The sequence below is a fragment of the Salminus brasiliensis genome, chromosome 18 (genome assembly GCF_030463535.1).
Source record: "Salminus brasiliensis chromosome 18, fSalBra1.hap2, whole genome shotgun sequence".
NCBI lineage: Eukaryota > Metazoa > Chordata > Actinopteri > Characiformes > Bryconidae > Salminus > Salminus brasiliensis.
The window spans coordinates 5,517,289-5,524,596 of NC_132895.1; positions in this window are offsets into that span (position 1 = coordinate 5,517,289).

Sequence of the window (7,308 nt, forward strand, 5' to 3'; positions counted from 1 at the left end):
GAGCAGTACTGCCAAAACAATAGGACTCTCTGGAGCAGATTAACAGGCCTAGTGCCAGCCGTGGTGGGCTAGAGGGCTATAAAGCCCCCCCCCCAGCATTGAGCTGTGGAGCAGTGAAAGAGCTGTGTTCTCTGGATTGATGGATGGATGGATGGATGGATAGGGGTTAGGGGTCCATCCAGTACTTTTAGGATGAGTTGTGGATGAGGTGGGATGGGGTGGTGATCATCCAACATCCTAACCTCACTATCTTTGCTGCTGTTGTTGCTGAATGCAATCAGATCCTGACAGCAATGCTTCAAAATCTAGCAGAATGTCCTCTTCCCTGGACAGGAGAGACAACTACACCTCTTATTAATACATTTGATTTCAGAAGAAACATGAGTGCAGCAGGTGTCCCAATACTTTTGTCCATATATATATACAGTTAGAAGAACACAGGACTTCTCTATGCTTCCCCATTTACTTTTAATGTATTTAATAAAGGACTAATTAGATAACATGAGTGCAGCAGGTGTCCCAATACTTTTGTCCATATATATATACAGTTAGAAGAACACAGGACTTCTCTATGCTTCCCCATTAACTTTAAATGTAATTAATAAAGGACTAATTAGATAACATGAGTGCAGCAGGTGTCCCAATACTTTTGTCCCTATATATACAGTTAGAACACAGGTGTTGGATGCTGACTTCTCTGCTCCCCATTTACTTTACATGTAATTAATAAAGGACTGATTAGATAAAATGAATGAGCAGGTGTCCCAATACTTTTGTCCATATATATATAAATATATACACAGAAGAACACAGGTGTTGGATGCTGACTTCTCTGCTCCCCATTTACTTTAAATGTAATTAATAAAGGACTAATTAGATAACATGAGTGCAGCAGGTGTCCCAATACTTTTGTCCATATATATACAGTTAGAAGAACACAGGTGTTGGATGCTGACTTCTCTGCTCCCCATTTACTTTACATGTAATTAATAAAGGACTGATTAGATAAAATGAATGAGCAGGTGTCCCAATACTTTTGTCCATATATATAAATATATACACAGTTAGAAAAACACAGGTGTTGGATGCTGACTTCTCTATGTTTCCCCATTAACTTTACATGTAATTAATAAAGGACTAACAGTTGGTAACAGCTGTACCCTGTGATGGCGTCCCGCCAGAGGGTATTCCTATTCCGGGAAGTTTCCGGACCCACTGGAACCCTGACCAGGAAGATCTGGATCTCAGATAAATGAGGTATTTATTAGATGGGATCTGTAAATACTGGACTTCCTTGATGAGAGCTTTGGAATTGTGCACGCTAACACACACTCAAACACATCACATCAAGATACATTTGTCATTGATTTGTCTGCATTTCTGCTTGTATCCCACCCTTTACATAGAGTGGCTCACTGACACGACTCTGATCCTAAGAGACAGTCAGAATCCTGAATGGTTTCACCAGAGGAACATCTGTTGTCAATTGAACAGCGTCTGTCTCACCCCGTTTACTGCATTCTGAAGTGACAGTGCCGGGAACTCCAGTGTCTCCACGTGGTCATCGGACACCGGGACAATGAGTTCTGTCCACATGCGACGGAATAATGAGGTCAAAATCCGTGTTTTTACTGCATGGTGAAGCAATTCGGGGTTGAAGGGGTCAGTACAAAGCGAAGGCAGCCAAAATCAACTCTGATTTGAAAGACTTCGTCTGTTCTAGTACGGAACGATCAGGAGTTCAGTCCTCGTCAGTCTTCAGGGACGGGCGTTTGTGCTTTTCTGTTTGCAGGAAAAGTATCCAGTCAGACTGGCTGTAAAACGACAGCAGTATAGTCAGTACTGCTAATATTTAACCAAGTAAAAAAGCATCTGACTCTTATTTAACCCTTTAACAGGCACTGTAACGCACGGCTGACCTTTTTTCACGATCAAATTGCCTAATAAAACTGGTCAGAACCCACCTTCAGCGGTCTGACCTTATTCCCCTCATTGAATGAAGTGTGTAATCTTAATTATAGGTCAAATGTCCTAAACTTTATCAAATCAAATCAAATCTAATCAAATTTTATTTGTCACATACATAGTAATACACAGTATAACTTGCAGTGAAATGCTTTTTTGACAGTCTGCCCACATCAAAGCTATTCAATAAGATCTAAATTTAAACTAAACCTTAACTTAATGAAATAAAGTGCAAAAGTGCAAAAAAATAAAAAAAATAAAAAAATAAAATAAAAGTTACATTTAAGTTAAATTTAAGTTAAAAAATAAAATATAAAAATATGAAAATATAGAAATATAAGAAGCAAAAAAAATAAAATAAAATAAAACATCATCATTAGCTGCGTTCCAGAGGCTAGGCTGCAGCCGAGGTACAGTGGGTCCTCCTGTTTTTTTTTATTTGGCTTATGGGTCACACAAATAGTCAAACAGTCAACCAGGCTGTGTGGTGACATCACCAGAAAGGTCCTGCCTCTCTGCAGAACTTGTGTTTTTTTTCATTTCTTCACAGAAAAGCTTTAAAATGATAAAATTTCATGCTAAAACTTGAAGCTCCGGAGGCTTTGTTTTTCTCCACTTGTCATGTGCCCCCCCCTGCCCTTCTCATTGTACGTGTGTAGAGAACTGTGGCTAACCGAGAGCTGGGAAGGATGCATCAGTTGCATTGGTCCAAATGTGGGCTGCGTTCCTAGGCTATATACGAAGGGCCCTTCACTTTAGAACAGCCCTCTGTGAAACTGAGAAATGCTGCCTACCTTGCCTGCAGCTTAGGCTTTGGAACACAGCTAGTGTCTGAAAGCTGAGGGCAGGAACTGAAGTGTATGGGAGTGACGCAGCTCTTCAGACATTTACTTCAAGTTGACAGAAGAAATAATGATTGAAATTCATGTTCTACATCCCTAAAAATTGGTATTAGTTGAATGGTAAAAATGTGTGAATAAAATGTAGCTCTATGTTACCTGGAAACCTGTTTGTGACCGCTCGGTTGAGTTGCCTGGTTAGGGTAAACAGAACTGCATGCTTAATTTTTTTGTTGTTGTTGTTTATTTTATTTGTTTTATTTATTTATTTATTTATTTATTTTTTACAGATGTCTCATAATGGCAAGTAAGAAAACACTGGGGGATGTAAGAACAGATGAATAAGGCCCAACCTCTAGTTTTAGTCCAAAAAGTTGATGTTGATGTCAGTTAATGGACATAATGCATTGATTCTAAATGATTACCATTAAGGTTCACCACTATAATGAAAACACTAGCAGGACACAGCAGGTCAATGTTTTGAGAATTTCCCCACTGTGAGACTAATAAAGGATTATCTTATCTTATTTTACCAAAAGGAACCAGAATATGGTGTTTCCTTGTTCCCTAGAAATATTGGTACTAGAAAGCAGCAGATTCACTCAGCCTTCCTTACCCCCAGCTGTTTTAAACCCATGTTGCTTCAGGCCTGCAGCAACCCGATAATACTAAAAATACTACTGGCAGATGAGATTAGGATTACAACAAAATTGGCCTACAGAACGCCTCAGCTCTTTTACAGCGGTAGAGAAAAGCCTGCATTTCAGTTTTCTCTGTAGTCACGTTAGTACAGGCATAGTGTGTGACCAGCACGTTCCCTGCCCCTCATCACTGCCTTGCCTGAATGCAGCTGTGTAGTTTGCAGGCGCTTGGCCTTGATCTCAAGTATGCAAGCAAATCACTCCTGGAGATCTACCTTCCAGTAAACCATAACCTCAGACAGGCAGCATGAATAAATGCACATTTGGAAATGCCTAAATATTTAAGTAGGCTGATGAAGCCATTAGTGTTTAATTAGCATTAGAACATGGATGACATCCAAACAGCACGTCTACATTTTTAACAACATGCATTTCTCACTGTCAATTACGGTGATTTTAATTGTACTCACTTAAAGCTACTAACTTTCCTCACTGCAGTCTTTTCTGAACCCAGATTCACAGACTGAGCTTGACCTCAATTTCAGCAACACACAAGCAAATCCAAAGAGCTCCAGCTTTGAGTAAATTCCAGCTCCAGCGCTGCTCTAATCTGACCTTCAGCTAAATTAAAGCAGGGCTCAAACTTGCTGAACGTTAAAGAAAGCCGACGGAACTGTTACAGTGTTGGATATAAACAGAGACGGCACGATACCACTTCTCCCACATCAGTACCAAGACAGAAACCTCGTAATGGCCAGTACTGAGCCTATCTGCCTGTAAACACTACCCAGCTTTAACATTAGAAGCACTAAAAGGGGAATTCCACCAACTTCCATGCAGAAATGTAAACGGTCATTCAGGGCGGTCTGGTGTGAAACTTGCCTACTTGATTGTTTTTTTTTCCCAGGGTTCTCACCGATCAGTGAATTTTACATGTAATTGTAAAACAATACACGTATCAGCCACCATGTTCATAACCATGCAGTAACGTTCCTGGGCCGTAGATGTTTTACCATGTAAAGGTGCCATTCAGTGCATTAGGTGGGTATTAAAAAATAAATAAATAAAATAATTAAATGAACAGTAAGTATACGTCCAAAACAGCATTGTAGCATTTAGCCTTTTCAGTCGCACCAGAGGCATCCACAGGTCAGAAAACTGCAGCAGTGCTTGCACTAGTCGGCCCAGCTTTAGCTTTTAGCCTTTAGCTGCTCCAGAGGCATCTGCATGCCAGTGCTGTGACACATACAGAAGGACCATTTAGGACCCAACACAGTGAGCAACGACCCAGAGCAAATGCTTATACTAGGACATATTTAATGCTGTATTTTATTAAGTATCAACATAAGAGTACAAGGAGTATTGTACCAATTCACTCTGGGAGTATCAGCGCAAATCTCTAGAGGTTAGACAGCAGAGATCATTGGATGGGTCACAGGATGGGGCACAGGATGGGTCAAGACACCAGAAATCCACATTAATGCTTTCTTCTGTCTTTTAGTCTTTTTAGCTGCTCCAAAGGGATCCATCTTTTCAGTAACTGCAACAGTGCTTGCACCATTCGGCCTAGTGTTAGCTTTTAGCCTTTTCCGCTGCTCCTAAGGCATCTGCATGCCCATATCCACATTAGTGCTTGCTTCTGTCGGCCTACCGTTAGTTTCTTAGCCTTTTCAGCGGCCAGAGGCATTCACATTTCAGATAACTGAAACTGTGCTTGCTCTGGTCAGCATAGCCCTTTTAGCCTTGCTTTCATATTTCATAGTGTTTAAGGTGTGTAAATTTTAGTGGCGTAAATAAAATTAGCCAAGACTGCCAGGTCTTAAACTTGCCCGTTTTACTTGCGTGGGTTAAGCTTGTGTAATTTCATGTACTGAACTCTCATTATTCAGCTCTACCAAAATAAATAGTTTACCAACCAAGGGCTGCTTTTAATTATTCAGACATTTGGAAACCCCCAGGAAGAAAAACATATCCAGGTGTTCTATCTGACTCAGCATTTCCTGCAGAAACCCGGTTGTGGGTCCACGGCACATCTAGAACAGGTCAAAATAAAAAGAAATAATTCAGACACATCACATTTTCTCAAGTTCACATTTTATTGAACTGATAATGCATTGGTTGGAAATACTCTATAACAATCTGAAAAGCCCATCCCGCCGTTCAACCAACAGATTTATTGTTTTTTTTCCAACAACATTTAGTTTTCTCTTGCACGGTTCCTGTCTGACGCATGCCTTAAACAACACTCAACAGCTCTCCTTCTCCAATGGTTAGTGTCAAAGACATTATATAATGGTCTCTTCAAAAAGGGCAATGGAATTAAGTCTAGGCCATACATGACCCCAGTCCCAAAGACATAGCATTATGAATGTTTTGGGTTTTTTTTTTTTTTTTTTTTTTTTTTTTTTTTTTTGCGCTCCTACAGATCTGAGAATACAACGTGTCCACCAACCCAGCAGACACTTATTAGTGCACTTGCCAAGTTCACTGAAAGGACAGTCAATCCTAGAGCTCGCGATGCCAACGATTAGAGGAACACACTCTCCAGATGAGCTGCATGGGGTTTAGGAGGGAAGGATTGAGAGAGCTGGGAGATAAAGTGCTGCTGGACGCTGCTAATTAACCATCATGTGCGCTTGGCTTTGTCGTTCGTCACTGCCTGATCTAACTCTGAGACACAAGAGTAATGTAATTATTCAGGGAAAGGATGGAGGGGGAAGGGGAGAGAGGGAAAAATAATAAAATAATTAAAACCACTTTCGCTCAGGCACCAGCAGAGTCTGCTTAGCTGCTCAGATAGCATCAGTCCCTAAGGAAAAGGCTTGCCTCCCATCTGCTGAGCACTGCCTCAGACTTCCAAATCAGGCACACATCCAAACACGGAACAGGATTTATCCATTTCTCTGTGGACAGCTTCAAAGCAGCCAACCCGCAGACAGCCAAGACGTCTAACCACAGTGAATACTTGGTGGGTCTTACAGGAATACTTGGTGGTTTTCAACCCAAGCTCTCTGTTGAATCTGCAGCTGGTTTAGCTTGAAATACATTTACAATGAAGCACCTGCCCGTTGACTACTACTGTAATACAAATGTGATTTGAGTAGAGGGGTTCTCCGCCGAGAACGTTTCAGGAACTACGGTCTGTGCAAATCGACTGTGCTGACACCACAGACGCAGCAAAGATGAAGTACGATGGATGAATATTTTCCTTTACGATTTTACTACACTATACTATGGTATGGTTTGGGTGGACTATGGCAAGGTTAAACCCCTAGCCAGCTCATCTGCACATGCTTTCTCCCCCCCACAAGTTAGTAGTGTACGATCTGTGGAGGTATTACTCAAAACAGGTCAAGGAATAAGAAACAGGATCAAAGGATGAGAGCAAATATCTCCCAGTACATCCAGTAAGACTTTGCACATGGCTGTAGTGATCAGATGAGATTCGAATGAGACTAAAACCTGAACAGTGCACGTGTTCCCAGTTACAACCGGGATGATAAGAAGGGAACATTGTACAAGTGATCTCGGACGTGGCTGTGACCCAAATGGCTCCACATTTACGTGTCTAGCTGACCATTTTTCTCAGAGTGACCAAATTGGAAAGTGGAATTCGAATAGGATCTGGAGGGCGCTATAAATCTCCAACAATGCAGCTGACTGTGGACCGGACGACTGCATTGCGAGCCTCGTTACTAAGCAAGAGACAGCGGAACGAACGGGCGCCGACGACGTTCGCTCATATTAGCCAGTGATTAGTTACAAGCAACCACACGCTTAAAAATTCCACATATTTTCCCCCATGTAGTTTAACAGTAGGCGTAGGTTGCTCAGCAACATTAGTCTGCACAACACTTTCACCT